The sequence below is a fragment of the Lissotriton vulgaris genome, chromosome 11 (assembly GCF_964263255.1).
Source record: "Lissotriton vulgaris chromosome 11, aLisVul1.2, whole genome shotgun sequence".
Classification (NCBI taxonomy): domain Eukaryota; kingdom Metazoa; phylum Chordata; class Amphibia; order Caudata; family Salamandridae; genus Lissotriton; species Lissotriton vulgaris.
Genome location: NC_141699.1, coordinates 120,046,106 through 120,066,664, shown reverse-complemented (window position 1 = coordinate 120,066,664; position 20,559 = coordinate 120,046,106). Strand labels below are relative to the sequence as shown.

Sequence of the window (20,559 nt, the reverse complement as noted above, 5' to 3'; positions counted from 1 at the left end):
CTGGGCTTCCAAAGGGTAGGAGCCCCAAATTCCTCCACAAACTTTTCCTAATGTCAAGGTTTTCTCACACTTATCCCACCACACTAATCACCCCATCTGGACTGGAAAGGAAATAGTCCCGCTTGTTGATGTTCGAAATGTAAAATACAACAATAACCAGGCCCCTCCTCGGGCCTCTGGGCCCCGGTGCCACTGTACCTGCTGCGCCAAAGGAAGCTACGCCCTGTCGTTGAACTGGGCAACATGTGTAATTCAGGTCAATCGTGCGCTTTGGAAATACACATTATATGACGTTAAAAGTCAAAATCAACTTCTTTGGCAGATGTTTTTCTATTCCAAATACGAACGAATCCGCTCCTCGTTTTCCCCTTGATATCAAATCCCTTCCAGAATACAACATTTTGGGCGGTATGAACACAATTAAGCGGGAGATTCAGAACGCCACGTCTTCGGAGAAACCCAGTACTACACCCGACTAGAAAACATTTATTAAGAATGGCCAACGTTGGGCTTCTGCTCATAACCGAACTGAACAATTAACACAATCTTTTTGTTCACATGAATGTTCAGTCTCCTTAGAGACTGTCAAAAATTGCAATGGCGACTATATTTCAAATCGCCACAGCGGGGTATTGGGTAAAGTTTTCAATAAGCAATAATCGCGCCTCGGTTAGACCTCATTGGCTACGATACTGCCACTGCGCAAAGCTAACTAAGTCACTGATAATTAAAGGCCCCCTCATCGTATTACCTCAAGTTAAAGAGAGCAAGAAAACTATTTAACCGTTTCACGGGATCAGTGTAGTACTCGTGACTTACGTCAGTTAAAATATTAGAACGGGTAGCGTTATATCTCCCATTTTGATCAGTGCTCTCTTCCTAAACGTTTCCCTGAGACACGCAGAGGACTCTGGGAAATTGCATGCTAAGTAGCTTGTCTGACCGAGAACTCAACCAGTGCCGGTGTTTGCTGTTGGGGCTTGGTGCAGCCGACGGTGCATTGTAGAAATGGAAGCGGCAGCATCGTCACGTCTGTAACTGTATACCGAAGGAGGCGTAGAAATAATTTAACGATCTTAAAATAGTGCGATTTTTTCATATAGCCCTCACTGCAGGTGTGTCGCTTCTCGGAGCTGTATTGTTGAAGTTGCAGCATTTCAGTCTTAGATTTATGAGGTACAATGTTGGTTTAATTGTTTTCGAAACAGTACTCCTCCAGATCTAAAATTCAAGGGATTAATTATATTTAAACGGTATAATAAACGGTTAATAAATCACCCAAGAGAAAGAACAGTGGTTTAGATTGCACATTTGTTTTTTTCTGGAATGCGTGCTCAGTTGAGATACGTGAAATCAGGGATTTCCAATCAGTCGATCACGAGGTACTGGCAGCTCGCTGTCGCCCTCTGAGTAGCTTGCAGTCCCACACCTCCCTTTAGGCCTGTTTCAACCCATCTTTATTGTTCGCTTTGCAGTGCTTGCCGCCCTCACCCAAACCAGCTGCACTGATTGGCTGAATTGAGTTTAGCCGCGGTGACGAAAGATGAAGCGGGGGATGTCATTGCCAAAACCCGGCAAGAGCAGCATCAGACTGCCCACTCGAAACCACACTACCTGCAGTGGCGGCTGATGACATTTGTAAGTGGTAAGCCGGCGAATTATTGCCGGCCGCATGGCGGCAAGCGAGCATAGCAAGTGAGCCCGTACAACCTCGGGGAGAACATATTGAAATAAAGAGTGGACAAATGGTGCATTTTTAAGCAAATTTGAGAAAGCAGGAAGGTTAATAAGGTAGTACAATTGAATTATTTGTCATTTAAGAAATTGCCAATTTTTATGAGCTCTAGAGGACAATCTTTGCCAGAAGCGCCAAGGAATGCCCTACACTCAGCCTTATGTAAAAACTCCATAGGTATGAGTGAACCTACAGAAACATGGGGGCATATTACCAAGCAATAGCGATAATTATCGCTATTGCTTGGTTAGCGGGAAAAAAATATCGCCGAGCACCGAGGATTTTTACCTCTGAGATACCTTGATATTATCAAGGTTTATCTCAAAAGCGATAAAAATCCTGCGAAATGCATGAATATCGTTGAAAAATCAGCGATATTCATGCATTATCATGACAATGCTCTTAGCCATGTTATCCACCTTCCATTGGATAACATGGCTAAGAACTGCTTTTAGCAGGCTTTAGCTTTTGGAGATACTCGCGCTTAGCGCGAATATTTCCAAAAGTTGTTAATAGGCGTTAGAGATGTTAGCGACTGTTTTCAGTCGCTAATATCTTGGCACGCCCTCTTTGCATGTCATTAGCGATAATTATCGCTGACATGCAAAGTGGGCCCCTAAATGCCCGCTATCGCCTACCAGCTTCGCTAACTGGTGTTAGCGACAGCTTGGTAATAGGGCGATAAAATTATTGCTGCATTAGCGGGAAAAAGTCCTGCTAATGCGGCGATAATGCCCTTGGTAATATGCCCCATGATTTTACTGAGACAGACATATAACTTAGAAAACCAACAGTAATAGCTCATTGTGACCCGGCAGCACAAAAATATACCATGTCAGTGTGCAAGCGCTGCAAACGTGTACAGAAACAACCAGCAGTAAAATCTGGCAGAACAGCATAAACAACGCACCGTGAATTTAAGTCTTATCTTATCTTTGTTTTAGCTTTTTTTGCTGTTATGTGTTTCAGTCTCTTTTCTGGGTCTGGAGCATAAAGCGCCGGGACACTCCTTTGGAGTAGCCGTTGCGCTATACAAGACCCATAAATAACATAACATAACATAACATAACAAGTCACAGAATCAAATTCACACTGTGAAATAACAGCACAGCATACCCGTAAAGACACATCTCTCTGCACCATCTGAGAAAAGCAAACACGTGGACAGCATAAATACACAAAAGTATATACTGTTAGCAGAGGAAATCACAAATATGTAAAACTTTTCCGTTTTTTTTGGTGCATGAAAACATTTACTTAATCATCTCATTTTTCCATCAGCCCGAATGGAATAGAACTAGACATTTCTATGACTTTATTAAAAAGCAAAACAGAGCAGCACACACATTTGACGGAGCAACAACGAAAAAACAACTTGTTGTGACTTCAGAAAAACAGAGAACACAAACAAAACCGGTCTTGCTGTGGTACATTAGCAAAAAAAAACACATGGACATCATTATTTCTGGTCTGTAGAACACCGTTTGACACCCTGTCCATGGAAGGCCTAAGCTATGGAGTCCGCAGCTCACAGCAAGGAAGGCCTGTGCTTGAGGCGCCCCGTGTCAAAGTAGCAACCAGCAGTGTCACTTTATAATACTAACAAATACCAGCAGGCTGCAGCTCCCTGATCGCGCGCTGCCGTTCATTATGTTAACCTTATCTCACAGATTAATGCATGTCACATTTTAGAATATCTGTAGGTATTACATGTGGTTCAATTCGTTCACTGGTAATGATGGTTATTATCAATCAGTCCTGGCCCTTCATTTAACAAGTCATTGCATTCAGTGACTTTATGTGCTTTCATGGAACCATTTGGACCAACAGATGACACGTATGATTTATGGGACTCTCGAGACTCCTAAATTCATGCGTGGGTAGGCAATCCTGTCCAAGTTGTTTCTTTGTATTTTTACACTGTAGTCCTAATGGGTTATCTGGCCTACAAATTCCATAGCGCAAAATAAATATTTAAAAAAACAAACACAATGGCTGACTCACTGACAGGTGGCCCAAGGAATGGTGAGACAGTTGATATATCTGACCATGAGATTAGATCATAATCTTTCCGGTCGCTGGCTTTTATTTAACACTTCAGTACGTTCTGGGAGTCGTAATTATTGTTTGCTTTTGTTGAACAAATTAGACTAATGCACACTTTCGTAAAGGAAATGTATGAAACCACTTCTGGCAACCGCACCCACAGTTACCTGCAAACCTGGGTGTGCTGGAGCGTTAAACAGCCAACTACTGGCGCACAGGCTGGTACTTACTTCCGACGGGGCCGTCCCAAGAGTCTCAAGGACACAAACGTTGTGTATTGTATATGGAATATTTGTAAGCTTTTGCCTTTTAACATTTGCCCCTCGTTGCCATCAGCCAAAAAAAACATTAGGAGGCACACGCACAGAAGCATGCACACAATCGCTGTTTGCTTCGCAATACTGGTGGGGGGGTCGCTCGGGGAGGGGGGTGGGGGGAACCGGGGAATTAGAATAAAGAAGGAAGAAAACTTACCTGACCGCCGGTCAGCGCCGCATCTTCTGGGACCTTGGTGCCTTCACTGGAGCGGAAACCCCGCCCTACGTTCTCAGCCAATCCTGGCGCTGGAGCAGCGCCAGGATTGACACAGGGCATGGTTGCTTTCTGCCCGCCTGCCCATTAGGAGAGCGAGGTTTCGCTCTTCTAATGGGCATGCGCCAACCGAGATGGCACAAGTGCGCATGAGTGGGCAAGGCTGAAAAATGTGCCCTCCGTCCCCACTCATGCGCACCTGTGCTGCTGCATGCCCCTGACAATGCCTGTCAGTCAACATGACACAGGACCGCCCACCCCCTTCAGACTCTGAAGGGGGTGGGCGGTCCTGCATCATGCTGACTGACAGGCATTGTCCCTCGGCGTCTTTGAACTTAAGTAAACTGAGAGTTTACTTCAGTTCAGAGACGCCGAGGGAGCTGCGGGTGCGGGCGGGGGGGCAACGCCCCAACGCCCCCAATGGACGCACCGCCACTGACTACCTGCCATCTGCAGCTCAGCACAGAACTTCCATCCTACACGACCTGAGTGGCTGGAGCAGCAGAGAGGCGAGGGCAGCTTTGAGGATGAAGTCTCATAATAGGCCCAGGACTCTGGTTTGCACACCATCGGAACTTCACTTTTTAAGGCGCTCCATGGCGCAGAAGCCTGCGTGATATTTATCAGGCTGCACTAAGCCACTTTTTTTGGTGTACTGCTGCCTGATAAATATCAGTCCCTTTAACGTAGTGTTCTGCGTTGAAGGGGCGTGCAATGGGTGTTGCTGGGGGCCCAGCAACATCCATTGCACGCCCCTTCAATGCAGAACACTGCGTTAAAGGGACTGATATTTACCAGGCAGCAGTACACAAAAAAAAGTGGCTTAGCATTCTGCACCACACATAGAAAGAGGAAAAACCTCTTGTGATTATTTTTGTACAGATAGGTTTCCCTTCCTGTACAAAAACAAGCATTTGCAATGCAATAGGTCTCGCATTTGTACGGGTTAGAATGGCATTGTAAATTGCAATGTCTTTTACCCATGTGTTTTGGTATGGAATGGAATAGATGTATGTGGTGTGAAGAGGAATTATGTCGGTTGGATTGAAATTGTTAGTTGTGGAATTGTGTGTGGTGGAATTGTGTGGTGTGGAGTGGACTTATGTGGCATGGTATGCAGTGGAATTATGTGGAAAGTAATTATGTGTTAGTGAGTGTACTGGAAGTATGTTGAGTGGGACTGTGTGTCATGTAGTGCAATTATGTGTAAACCTCTTTGTATAAATTTAGGAGTATGGAGGTGTAGAGACGCAGAAAGAATCCTATTAACAGATACACGTCAGGTTCTTGTATTTGGCATTAGTAGGTATCTGCTTGCAGTGTATTATATAAGGAAAAAAGCGGGCGCTGATTATGTCCATTAGAAATGTTTATACAGTGTTTATTAAAAAACTTTTAAATTATTAGAAATCTATACTACTATTATAAAGAGAGAACTTGCACCTTTTGGCCAGGTAAACTCGGGAACCACAGCACCAATCACAACACCCAATACAGCGTTGGAAAGGGCAGTTGCAGCAGAAGGACATAGGCTATGCAGACGCCCACCATATACATTTAAAATGTAAAAGAACCGTGCCAGCAAAGTAGTCCCTTGTGGGCGTGTCTGCATTGTGCTGTGGGTGTGTGCTGGGGGCGTGACAATCGCTGGGGGCATTCTGTCACGAGTGTTGTTTTTTCTTCCCAGGTTCTATACATTCCTGCTCCCTTTAAATAGTAATTCAGTGGAGGTCCCATTCTCTAAGAACCACCCCAAGCACAGTTATGGGCAAAAATACAACTAAAAGGCCCTGCAAAGCATTATGGGATAAGCTTAGCATAATTTTTAGCATTCATGAAAGGGTTTCAATGTTTTGGATTTTTACTCATCAGGGACATCTTGGGACGACGAGGTGAACTGCAGCGTGATGTATAATATTTTAAATGCTATTGCATTTGCCTCATCAGGGACATCTAGGGACGGCGAGATGAACTGCAGCTTGATATATAATATTTTAAATGCTATTGCATTTGCATCATCAGGGACATCTAGGGACATGAGGTGAACTGCAGCTTGATGTGAAATATTTTAAATTCTATTGCATTTGCCTCTTGGGGACAACTGGGGAGAACGAGGTGAACTGCAGCTCTTTGTAGAATTATTTGGATACTATAATATTCACTTCCCACTGCTAATCTCGTCCCATAATGGTTTGCAGGGGCTTGATCTCAAAATCATCACCTCTCTCACTGCTTGCTGGAAGCTAATTTCAGTTTTGTGAAATGACTATATGCATTTTAGCATGTAGAAATACTTGTTATTTTACCTTGAATATATGAGGTTTCTGTTTTAATAATTGGAAATCAGACGGAACGAAATATTGCAGATTTATTGTACCAAGTTCGCGCCAATTCCGCCCACCCCTACTTTAAATACCCCTGCACCCCATAATCATAACCCACCCTTACTCTATAAAATACTCCAACACCCTTGAACACTAACCCATCTTAACCCTATAAATATACCCTGTACCCCAAAACCCAAACCTATCCCTAAACCCTAAAAATACCCCTGTACCCCAAAACCAAAACCTAGCCCTGAACCCTATAAATACCCCTGTACCTCAAAACCCAAACATACCCCTGAACCCTAAAAATACCCCTGTACCCCAAAACCCAAACCTACCCCTGAACCGTAAAATACCCCTGTACCCCAAAACCCAAACCTAGCCCATAACCCTTAAAATACCCCTGTACCCCAAAACCCAAACCTACCCCTGAACCCTAAAAATACCCCTGTACCCCAAAACCCAAACCTAGCCCAGAACCCTAAAATACCCCTGTATCCCAAAACCCAAACCTAGCCTTGAACCCTAAAAAATACCCCTGTACCCCAAAACCCAAACCTAGCCCTGAACCCTTAAAATACCCCTGTACCCCAAAACCTAAACCTACCCCTGAACCCTAAAAATACCCCTATACCCCAAAACCCAAACCTAGCCCTGAACCCTAAAAATACCCCTGTACCCCATAACCCAAAACTATATCTGAACCATTAGAATACCCAAACACCCCAAAACATATACCTCAGTACCCTAAAACATATACCCCTATACCCATACTTGCCTTATCCAAACATTTTTTAAAAACATGCTTTTACCATTCATGCATATACAACGAATTTCGTTGTAAATGTATGCGTGGTAAAAGCATATAAAATGTAATGCCTTGCGTTATAATGGCATTGCGGAGTCATGGTACTTTCGTGAGTGATGGTATACGGAAAGAAATTTGCGGAATAATGGGTGTTTACCCTCACCCGTAAGTACATTGGTGGCACGGCGGCCCACATCTCCAGCAACATACTCATATTTTTTCACCACCAATTGGAAAAATGCACAGGTCTCTCTCATTGATGCCCAGCACCGACATACACTTTTAGACACACCTCCCACCACAAGTTCTAGAATTGCGAACTTTAGAGATGGGGAGCTACGTTCGAATCTCGGCATCAGCTCAACATCCTGTGATTCCAGGCAAATCGCTTTGTCTCCCCGTGCCTGCCTACCACAAATGAATGTGTTCTTCTGTAATGTAAATTGTGCTCATGCCATGTTGTCGAGTTCGCGCTATATAATATTGCAAGGAAAATAAAGTAGGGAAACTCGAGTTCACACACTACTGAACGCGCACTCTTAAGTGCATCAGCAGTGCACTGTGAATCGGAGCGTTTCACAGGCCTGTCACAGATAAGAAATGCTATCGAAATGAAATCCTACGAAACAATATACTACTGGCCGGCAGCAATTCATACCCGGACAACGTTGGGACGGGCTGCTAGTTTTTTAATAATACACATTTTATATCCCATATTGTGATAAATTCGATTAACTAAGACATACGTAATATCTGTATCTAGTGTAGTACTTACGTATATAATGGTTTTATAAATAATTTATGACTGTATTTACTGTACCTTTTATGAACTTTTATGATATCTTTTATCAAAATAAAATAATTGAATGTGTAATTGTATTTTGTGCTGTATAGTGGTAGTTAGTGGAGTTTAATTATGTGGTTGTTTTGTTGAATTTTGTGGCATGTGGAATTCTGTGGTGTCGATTGGATGTATGCAGTGTGTTGTGTAATTGTGTTGTTGAGTTGTATTATGTGGTTTGTTGTCGAATTAATTGGTGTGGAAATGGAAATGTGTACATTTGAATTGTGTGGTGTAGAAGTATGTGGCATTGAGTGAAGTTATGCTTATTGGAATTATGTGGCATGTTGTGGAGTGCAACTTCACTCTTCCCTGTGGTGTCCCCCAGGGATCCTCGCTAAGTCCGACACTATTTAACATCTATGTGTCGGACTTTGCGAGGATCATAAAAATCCATCACCTGGCGGTGACATCCTACGCTGATGACACCCAGATTGTCTTAGCCATTAACAAAAATGGAGATGAAGTGGCTTCCAATTTTAATCAGGGAATGTTAGCTATAAGTGACTGGATGTCCACAAACTGCTTGAAGCTTAACTCCGACAAAATGGAGGTGATGGTGTTCGGCAATCTCTCCCCAGCCTGGTCACCTACCTGGTGGCCTGCCGCCCTGGGACCACCTCCTCCCCCGGTGACCAAGGCAAGAAATCTGGGAGTTTTACTGGATACTAAGCTCACTTTTACGCACCATGTTATTGCGGTAGTATCATCCTCATTTTACACCATGAGAATGATCAAAAAACTCTTACCCTTTCTCCCCATGAACATGGCTAGAACCCTGGTTAGCACACTAGTTATGTCTCGCATAGACTATTGTAATGCGCTTTTAGTCAATGCTCAGGAAGGAGTTTTAAAAAAGCTACAGTTGGTGCAGAATGCTGCGGCCAGATTGATCATGGCTACCCCCAAGTATGCCTCCATCTCTGGCACTATTGAACAGCTTCACTGGTTGCCAGTGAAGAAGAGAACCAAATTCAAAGCACTTTGCATTGCGTATAAGGCAATTCACTCTCAAGGCCCTGCCTTTTTAAAGGATGCACTCTGCCCCTACAACCCTGTCAGATCCCTTCGATCTTCTACTGCCAGTCTTATGCAGGTTCCCAGAACTAAGAAGGTCTCTTGGGGAGACAGGTCCTTTATAGTGACCACTACCAAACTATGGAACAGTCTTCCAAGCCACATCAAAACCTGTACTTCTCTTCTTTCTTTCCGCAAACAGATAAAGACCTGGTTGTTCAAACAATAACTACTCATGAACTAGATAACCTGGCTGCACAAACAATAACTACTCATGGATAAGTTTAGTGGACACTCAGCGCCGAGACACCCTCGGGTATTTGTGCGCTCAACAAATTTCCTAAAATAAAAAAAATAAAAAACTTGAAAATGTTATCGGTGAGGAGGGTGGAGGGGTGTTTTGCCTATACAAAAGATATTAGTAATTACAAAGGTGCAAAATAAAGGTTATATCAAAACATTTACTTTAACTGAATTATGTGATTCTGCAGCTGCAGTGTTTACCTCATAATTACGAACTTGCTGCATTCAATACAAGTGAGTTCCTATTTGTGTATGTGCGGATGTCTAACACTTCTCTCTGATAGGCTTAAGTCTGCTCGACCACATTACCCCCTAGAAGAGCATCTTGGGACTGCTAGAGCAAGTACCTGATTACTATTAAGGAAATACCTGGGGCCTTATTTATGAAGGACTTGCGCCGCCGATGCGTCACTTTTTCCCATGTTAAAAGTGACGCACCGGCGGCGCAAGTCCTTCATAAATAAGGCCCCTGGACTCTTTGCATGGTATACCTCTTCTTGGCATCTATACTACTATTATAAAGAGAGAACTTGCACCTTTTGGCCAGGTAAACTCGGGAACCACAGCACCAATCACAAAACCCAATACAGCGTTGGAAAGGGCAGTTGCAGCAGAAGGATATAGGCTATGCAGACGCCCACCATATACATTTAAAATGTAAAAGAACCGTGCCAGCAAAGTAGTCCCTTGTGGGCGTGTCTGCATTGTGCCGTGGGTGTGTGCTGGGGGCGTGACAATCACTGGGGGCATTCTGTCACGAGTGTTGTTTTTTCTTCCCAGGTTCTATACATTCCTGCTCCCTTTAAATAGTAATTCAGTGGAGGTCCCATTCTCTAAGAACCACCCCAAGCACAGTTATGGGCAAAAATACAACTAAAAGGCCCTGCAAAGCATTATGGGATAAGCTTAGCATAATTTTTAGCATTCATGAAAGGGTTTCAATGTTTTGGATTTTTACTCATCAGGGACATCTTGGGACGACGAGGTGAACTGCAGCGTGATGTATAATATTTTAAATGCTATTGCATTTGCCTCATCAGGGACATCTAGGGACGGCGAGATGAACTGCAGCTTGATATATAATATTTTAAATGCTATTGCATTTGCATCATCAGGGACATCTAGGGACATGAGGTGAACTGCAGCTTGATGTGAAATATTTTAAATTCTATTGCATTTGCCTCTTGGGGACAACTGGGGAGAACGAGGTGAACTGCAGCTCTTTGTAGAATTATTTGGATACTATAATATTCACTTCCCACTGCTAATCTCGTCCCATAATGGTTTGCAGGGGCTTGATCTCAAAATCATCACCTCTCTCACTGCTTGCTGGAAGCTAATTTCAGTTTTGTGAAATGACTATATGCATTTTAGCATGTAAAAATACTTGTTATTTTACCTTGAATATATGAGGTTTCTGTTTTAATAATTGGAAATCAGACGGAACGAAATATTGCAGATTTATTGTACCAAGTTCGCGCCAATTCCGCCCACCCCTACTTTAAATACCCCTGCACCCCATAATCATAACCCACCCTTACTCTATAAAATACTCCAACACCCTTGAACACTAACCCATCTTAACCCTATAAATATACCCTGTACCCCAAAACCCAAACCTATCCCTAAACCCTAAAAATACCCCTGTACCCCAAAACCAAAACCTAGCCCTGAACCCTATAAATACCCCTATACCTCAAAACCCAAACATACCCCTGAACCCTAAAAATACCCCTGTACCCCAAAACCCAAACCTACCCCTGAACCGTAAAATACCCCTGTACCCCAAAACCCAAACCTAGCCCATAAGCCTTAAAATACCCCTGTACCCCAAAACCCAAACCTACCCCTGAACCCTAAAAATACCCCTGTACCCCAAACCCCAAACCTAGCCCAGAACCCTAAAATACCCCTGTATCCCAAAACCCAAACCTAGCCTTGAACCCTAAAAAATACCCCTGTACCCCAAAACCCAAACCTAGCCCTGAACCCTTAAAATACCCCTGTACCCCAAAACCTAAACCTACCCCTGAACCCTAAAAATACCCCTATACCCCAAAACCCAAACCTAGCCCTGAACCCTAAAAATACCCCTGTACCCCATAACCCAAAACTATATCTGAACCATTAGAATACCCAAACACCCCAAAACATATACCTCAGTACCCTAAAACATATACCCCTATACCCATACTTGCCTTATCCAAACATTTTTAAAAAACATGCTTTTACCATTCATGCATATACAACGAATTTCGTTGTAAATGTATGCGTAGTAAAAGCATATAAAATGTAATGCCTTGCGTTATAATGGCATTGCGGAGTCATGGTACTTTCGTAATGAAAGTACGCAGAGTGATGGTATACGGAAAGAAATTTGCGGAATAATGGGTGTTTACCCTCACCCGTAAGTACATTGGTGGCACGGCGGCCCACATCTCCAGCAACATACTCATATTTTTTCACCACCAATTGGAAAAATGCACAGGTCTCTCTCATTGATGCCCAGCACCGACATACACTTTTAGACACACCTCCCACCACAAGTTCTAGAATTGCGAACTTTAGAGATGGGGAGCTACGTTCGAATCTCGGCATCAGCTCAACATCCTGTGATTCCAGGCAAATCGCTTTGTCTCCCCGTGCCTGCCACAAATGAATGTGTTCTTCTGTAATGTAAATTGTGCTCATGTCATGTTGTCGAGTTCGCGCTATATAATATTGCAAGGAAAATAAAGTAGTGAAACTCGAGTTCACACACTACTGAACGCGCACTCTTAAGTGCATCAGCAGTGCACTGTGAATCGGAGCGTTTCACAGGCCTGTCACAGATAAGAAATGCTATCGAAATGAAATCCTACGAAACAATATACTACTGGACGGCAGCAATTCATACCCGGACAACGTTGGGACGGGCTGCTAGTACCATATAAAGAGCTGGCTTGCTACACATAGGGAAAAAGAAACACTACAAAAAGTCAGCGAGAACGCCAAGTGCTCCCTCTTTGCCTTTCTTCAATCAAAGATTCCGCATTACTAGTTGGAACAGTATTCTAGGCTGCAGGACATGATTCTTTTATTGAATGCTTTGATAGCTATGTGCTTGAGCATGGAACTGCTTGTGAACGGGACTCTTTCCTGCACCTAAGATACACCTTTTGAGGAAGCTGTCAATTTCATTGGACTCTAGTGGACAGTTTTTGTTTGCTCCTCTTGAATAGGGCATGTATGAACAATTATCACATCTCTCTTTTAAGCCAGCATATGTTATGCCTATACCTATATACAGTTTTAAGATTCCAGATAAAAACATAATGATGGGAGAATATGACAATGCTTTACAATGAAGCAAGTCTGCAACACAAAAGTGCAATATTTTCTGGCTAACAAGCCTGTAATTTACTAAACATCGCAAAGGAATTCCTGGTGTTGGCTAAAGGTGTCCTCTGAAACAACTTCTTTACAGATTTCCATCAGTACACATAGGCTAGATATGCTCATATGCAACCTGCTGCAGAAACTCTTTGTTGTTTAAACATAGGCCAGACAAGGCCTAATGAGAACCGCAAAGGTCACTGCTCCCACCTAAGTGGAAGGGTTTCACAGCACTGCACTTGTCAATAAGAGACTTATTCTAATAAGAGCTAAATGTTGGAAAAACAGCTCGAATCTTCAGTAGGGACAGCTTCCCAGGCAGCTATAAACGGAGGGAATCAACCCAATGACATTATTTTTCTCTTAGTATATCTACTTTGTAGAGTATAGTTCCTTTCGCCTTTAGGACTCTACTGTCTGAAGTTCTGTGTACTAAAATATTTGTGAACAACTTCTTAGCCCAAGAAAACTACGGGGCATATTACCAAGCAATAGCGATAATTATCGCTATTGCTTGGTTAGAGACAAAAATGTACCGCTGAGCTGCGGCGATTTTTATCGCAGATAAACCTTGGTATTACCAAGGTTTATCGCAAATGCGATAAAAATCGGCCGCAATACATGAATATCGCTGAAAAGTCAGCGATATTCATGCATTACTGAGCTAATGCTCTTAGCCATGTTATCCACCTCCCATTGGATAACATGGCTAAGAACTGCTCAGGGCAGGTGTTAGCTTTTGGAGATATTCGCGCTTAGCGCGAATATCTCCAAAAGTTGGTAATAGGAGATAGCGATGTTAGCAACTGTTTCCTGTCGCTAACATCTTGGCACGCCCACTTTGCATGTCATTAGTGATAAATATCACTGACATGCAAAGTGGGGCCCAAGATGGTCGCTATCTGCTACTAGCTGTCGCTAACTGGTGTTAGCGACAGCTAGGTAATAGGGAGATAATTTTATCTCCGCTTTCTTGGCTCTTAAAGCCAACAAAGCGGAGATAAACCCCCTTGATAATATGCCCCTACATTTCCAGATGCCTTACTGGTGGGGTTCCATGAGTCAGTGCAATATCAAAATGGATATGTATATTTATACCCACCAAACAGGGGAACTTTTGTTTGTGTGAGCTACACGTTTTCGAATAAATGTCAAAAGATCCATGTCAAATTCTTCTCAACTGCCCTTTTTGACGCAACTTGGCTAGGTAGATTTTAAGTTTTTGCAAGAAACCACAAAATACTCAAAGTTGGATCCCAGGCCCTCAACCTTTCCTGCAAAAGGCCACAACCCCCAGGCAGTGCAAAAAAAAATTCACTTGTTCACCTTTACCTCGAAACGCCTGCAAACATGATAGGTTCATAATTTGCACATCACTTGCAATAGGTGGCAAGAGAATAAATAAGTGGAAATTCCACTAATATAATTTTTGCTGTTACCAAAGCACTCTAATTGCGACCATAAAAAGTGGTAATACATTTGCATTTCCTGTGTATGTTGAGTATTTACTGCAAATTGAATTTGAATCCCAAAAACATTTGCATTAACCAAGAAACTTGCGCTCTCTTGCAATGGAAATAGTTATGTCAATGCTCGTTTCCTTTCCTTTCGTTTAGTGTATTATTAATCTATAATTTTAAGAAACCACATGCAGGTGTTCTTAGAATGTAAAAATATTTGGGATAGAATGCCTCACAAATTTTTTCCTGCTCATGTGTGATAGGAATGGCATGGCGGACCTGGCAAAGAAAGTTATCAGTGCCATTGATTTTGCTTTTGTTACTTAAAAACATGCCCGTTTCCAGATTTTTTTTGCTGCAATCTAAAGTAATGTTAAGGGGGCCACAGATCTGATAGTGAGCTCAGCATGTCCTTTCTAGTTATAGGCGCTGGGCTCTATTCATCATAGGTCCCAGGTGTTTAAAGTCGGTCAGTCTTCATGACTAACATATAGCGCTTTTCTCCCATTCCATTAACGTGAGAATGTACACACACTGTACATGCCAAGACGTAACTTGAAAACGATGGGGCAGATTTGCAAGCCCCTTGCGCAGCTTTTACGCTGCTGTTGCGTCACTTTTGTGACGCAGCAGCGGCGCAAAAGATTCGCCATGGTGCGGGGCATTTACAACGTGACGCATCTACCAGATATGTCACGTTGTAAAGCGCTGCGCCAGAAAAGGCGTACCATCGCAAGGGGAGGCGTTCCGGCGCAGGAACGCCTCCCAAAAGTGGCTGAGTGAAATGTACAAGATTTCACTAAGTCACTTTTAGGCCCATGCTACGTCAAAATCCTGCGCCTGCTTAAAGCAGGAGTAAGGATTGACGCAGCATTGTGCACATAGGGACCCCTTGATCATTGCTGGAGCTGCGTCGCAACTCCAGCAATGCGTCGCTTTTACGGCACAGATGCGTGACGCATCTGTGCTGTTTTTGCCCCATGGTGCGCCGCACTGTAAATGCGGTGCATCCAGGGTGGCGGAGCTGCGGCGCAAATTACTGGCGCATCCCTGCCGATATGCATGGATGCGCCAGTAATTGTAAATCTGCCCGATGTATTTAGTGCATCAGAAAGAGATTTGGAGAAAAGTTTAGGCAAGGGAGACGGGTGGGCTTGGACAGAAATGAGGTGAGGCAACAGTGCTCCATTAGCTGACCCGGTTTATCACTGCTGCTGCTCCGGGGCCCCAGCCGCCTCCGCTGTGATCCTCCTTCCATGGTGATGACATCAATGTGGTGAGAAAGCGCTTGGCATGAAGGGACATGTAGTCCCTCCAACTTGCGCTACTGCTGCACATACAGCATTTTAAAGCTAAAAAGAACTACAATTTCCTCAATTCAGTGGAGAAGTATTTGGTACTGGTGAAAAGACGAGGAGCCGGGGAAGACAAGAAGAACAGCGAGATAAACATGAATTGTATGGACTAAACAAACAGCAAAGCTGGAGTAAGGGGGGGCAGGCACGCAGCACATTGAAGGAGGTGGGAGACTTGGAGGGAGGGATGGGGGACAGGAGAGCAGGAAACAGAAATAAAATAGTCCCTCAAATGAACGTAACTATACAGTAGTTGATCCATGCTGCTGTGGGAGGAAACAAAAGAAGAAAGGAGGGACAAGAGGAAGAATTGACCACTTGCAAGCAAGCTGTTTTAAAGGACACTGAAGCAGACAAATGGAAGCCGTGGGCTGGCTTTAAGCCCACATATAAGTATATATAAGTATATACTAAAGTATGTACAAGAGGTCTCGAATGCTCGACCTAATAATCATCCCCGCAAGGCCGGCACACTTGCACCATCGTGCAACGGTGCCTTCGCTGGCGCAGGCAGCCCATTGTGCGCCGTGCAGGGGAAAAGGACAGGAATGCGCCGTATTTTATAGATACGGCTCATTCCTACCCTTTCCTTTTGCCGCAGGGAAGCGCAGCAGGAAGTCCTGCTGCGCTTCCCTGCGGCAAAACCTCATAAATGAGGCGCCAGGTATGTGGTGAGGTGCTCAGCACAAGAGCACAACCAAAGTAAGCCTGGGATCACCGTAACTTACAACACGTGAGAGGAACTTCTAGAACTTATAAAAAAAGATCTGCGTGAAACTGTGAGAAATTTCGAATGGGAGAGTAATTTTATATATTAAAAAAGTGAAACGCTGATTGGCTTTAATTTAATCACTGACTACTAGGGCTGAGTCATGAATGGTTAAATAAAAAGCAGCGTCACTAGGTCCTTCACTCAAATCGCGGTCTTGCTCATATATTTGCTCATCCCCAATTACTGGTTTTCCATTTTTTTTAAATTACATTATCTGGGAATGAACTCCATTTAACTCAAGAGCTTATTTAATTCACAGTTTTACTTGTACCAGCTGTATGTGAATATCGACTCATTGAACAGGCTGACTTCTCTTTGTTTATTCAACTTTTTCACACAAAGGGGCAGACTTACAAGAAAGTGACACATCTGTAGAAATGCACCACCTTTCCTGCCCCACCCTGAGAAACCCTTGCACCACCATGGATGCGCCGTATTTACTTTTTTAAACATTTTCTTTATTGGTCTTTTTTGAAATAACAGTCACACAAAAAGTGCCCATTAGTGTACAGAGCATAACAGCATGGATATACCATCATGACAATAAAGAAGGAGAACATCCATAACACAGCAATAAAACAAGGTACAGAGGCAATTCTGAAGGGAAGGTGTGAGATCTCTAGTAAGTAGAGGATATGTTTGCAGTGTAGTGTGTTTGGGTACAGACCTAATGACAATATCTGCAGTAGGCCAAAATTCGTATTTATATCAGTTGTGTTCAGGCCCCGGGTATTAACGCACTGCGCATATCAATGTTCCAGCACTTTACTCCTTCGTCTCAGGCCTCATCAAGGGGGTGGTCAAGCAAGTAGTCTCTTAGTGGTTGCCGAATGTCTCTGGGCAGGAGGTGGGTGGTAATAGTCTGGCATATAGTTTGTACATAGTGTCCCAGTGGATCATGTCTCGGAGTCAGGCTCTCAGCGCTGCCTGGTGCATGCGCCTTTTACCTGTGAATAGAGATTTGACGCTTTGCAAGGAGCAAAGCTATTGCAGTGAACCTCCGAATAGCCTTTGCTAATGGATGGACATAGCCCAACAATGCCATCAAGGGAGTGGGCTGCCCGCCTGTCCCACCATAAGTGACACATGCTGGAAGATACTCGCCCAGTATAGTTGTGTTGGGGCACAGCTCCATGCTATATGCGGAAAGTCAGCCTCGGCCGTGGCGCACCTAGCGCACATGTGTAATGCACTGGGATATATTTTAGCCAGCAATTTCGGGATTATATAGATTTTGATGTAAATATTTAAAATGTTGTAATGTGTGTGGATGGTTGTTCGAAATGTATCATGTTTGTGCACAGCAATAGTGCCAAATGTCTGTATTGGAATGTCTAGGTCTCTTTCCCAGTCTGCTTGTGCTTTGATGCCGGCCGTAGGGTGAAGGGTAAGTGATTGGTGGCATAAGCGTGAGACTAGTTGGGTGTCGTCTGGTGATGCAATAACGAGTGTGAGGGGAGCACTCCTTCGGCTCCACTGGCACACCCGGTATTGCCCCGATCAGTGATCGTTGGACTCTGTGCAATAGGAACCTGTCCGTGTATGTAACATCCCCAAATACAAGGACGCCTTTTATAGATATAGTCATAATTTGGTCCACGCCCAGCAAGTCGTGGGCAGAGTTTGGATCTCAGCGAGCGTGTCAGCCCTTGTGGTAGTATGGCAGAGAGGGGTTGGGCCCGTTGGGGTATATTTGAGAATGCTCGGCCCTGAGGTATTGGATCCGGGCATCCGGGTGATACCAATATTATGTAAAGTGGGTTTGGGCCACCAGGTAGTACAAATAAAATTCTGGGGCGCCAAATCCCCCACGCTTTTTTGGCATAGTTAGTGTGCCCCAGCTAATCCGCGGTTGTCTGCCTGCCCAGACAAGACGAATGAGCAACGTTCGTAACGTGTCGAAGAATTTCGTGGTCAAAGCAATAGGTATATTTAAAAAGAGGTATAAAAAATGCGGGAGTACCACCATTTTTAATATGGCAATTCTACCAGCTAATGAGATGGGGAGCTTAATCCATTTGTCAACCTGCATCAGGAGGCGGTTCACTGCAGGCCCATAATTAGTCTGATTACGTCCGGGGCAGTACTGTGCAAGCATATACCTAGATACTTGGGGGGGGGGGGGGGGGGGGGGGTCCGTACAACATTTCAGAGGGGACTCGAACTCCTCTTGTGCTGTTGCCGACGTCAATGGGAACATTTCTGATGCAGTCTAATTGATCACTAATCCTGAGTAACCCAGAATCGGACTACTTCTCTCAGAAGCGGAGCCAGGTTGTCCGCTGGTCTCTGCACAAATAGCATTATGTTGTCAGCATAGAATGACGCAGCTAGTGGACCTGTGTGTAGTTGCAACCCTCGGTGGAGATGTTGTTCCTGTATGTGGTGGGCAAGGGGGTCCATAGCAATAATAAATAGTAATCGCGAGAGGAAACATCCCTGTCGAGTGCCACGCGATAAAGGGAATTGGTGTGTTATTTCACCATTAAGTTTCAATCGGGCAACAGGAGTCGCATACAGGAGGCAAACTAGGTTTTAGAAACCCACTGGGATCCCAGAGCCTCATTTATGAGGCCCCTTGTGCCATCGGAACTTCACTTTTCATGAAGTTCCGTGGCGCAGAAGCCAGCGTGGTATTTATCAGGCAGCAGTACGCCAGTTTTTGTGGAGTACTGCTGCCTGATAAATATCAGTCCCTTTAACGCAGTGTACTGCGTTAAAGGGGCGTGCAATGGGTGTTGCTGGGGGGCGTTCCCAGCAACATCCATGGCCTTTTGACACTGCCCCAGATTTACGAGAAATCGTAACTCTGAAGCAGTGCCAAAAGCTTACGCCTCCCCAGGGGAGGCGTAAGGGAAGCGCAACAGCGAGAAATGTCTTTATTTCTCCTCGTATTTCCTTTTTCGATGTGTGCTGCATTCTACAGCACACATAGAAAGAGGAAAAGCCTCTTGTGATTATTTTTGTACAGAAAGGTTTCCCTTCCTGTACAAAAATAATCTTCCCCGCAACGCAGACACCCTTGCACCATTGTGCAAGGGTGCCTGCGCTGGCGCAGGCAGCCCATTGTGCGCCGCGGAGGGGAAAATTACAGGAATGCGCCGTATCTTATAGATACGGCGCATTCCTGCCCTTTTCTTTTGCCGTAGGGAAGCGCAGCAGGAAGGCCTGCTGCGCTTCCCTGCAGCAAAAAGTCATAAATGAGGCCCCCAGTTTCTGCATTACCGCGTATAAAAAAGGCCACTCCAATGAATCAAAGGCTTTTTTGGCGTCGAGGAGGACGACAGCCGCTGGCAGTGTTGGTTCCATTTGATCCATTACAGAAAAAATTGCACGCAGATTAATTGTCATAGACCGGCCCAGAATAAATCAGCCTGATAGGGGCACAGTGTGGTATTTACCAGCAATGCCAGTCGGGTCGCTAATATTTTGGCCAGTATTTTATAGTTGTCATTGAGTAGCGACAATGGTCGGTATGATGAGCATTGGTGAGGCGATTTACCTGGCTTGAGTAACTGCGTCACAATAGCCTCCTGCATAGTCGGGGATAGGGACCCATTCTGAAGGGCTTCGTCATGTACTTCCAGCAATCGCAACGCCAGCTCATTTTGGTAGGCTTTATACATTTTCCCGAAAGGCCATCCAGCCCTGGTGCCCGGCCATTGGCCATCTCTTTTATTGCTTGTTTGATTTCATCCTCGTCAATAGGGGAGGCCAAGAAGTCACGTTGACCCTCCTCCAACCAGACCATTGCTATCTCCCGTAAATAGTCCATTAGCGCGTGTCCCACCGGTGGTTCCAGCGCCTTGTACAGATGAACATAGTAAGAGAGGAAGGATGCAGTGATGTCTGACGCCCTTGTCAGTTCAGTGTCGATGTTAGTATCTAGATGTGTGATGAATACGGATTGGTATTAAGGCTGGATGAGGCAAGCAAGCTTCCTGCCGGCTCTCTCCCCCTCTCAGTATGTTCGGGCGTGGCATATTTAC

At 44.3% G+C, this 20,559-nt stretch overlaps 1 non-coding gene across 1 annotated transcript; it reads right to left on the bottom strand.

The window, feature by feature from the left end:
* Positions 1-570: 570 nt before the first annotated feature.
* On the bottom strand, positions 571-710 carry LOC147679110 (U4 spliceosomal RNA). The gene has a single exon (XR_015301621.1). It is a non-coding gene; the product is annotated as a U4 spliceosomal RNA (small nuclear RNA).
* Between the last annotated feature and the right edge of the window lie 19,849 nt (positions 711-20,559).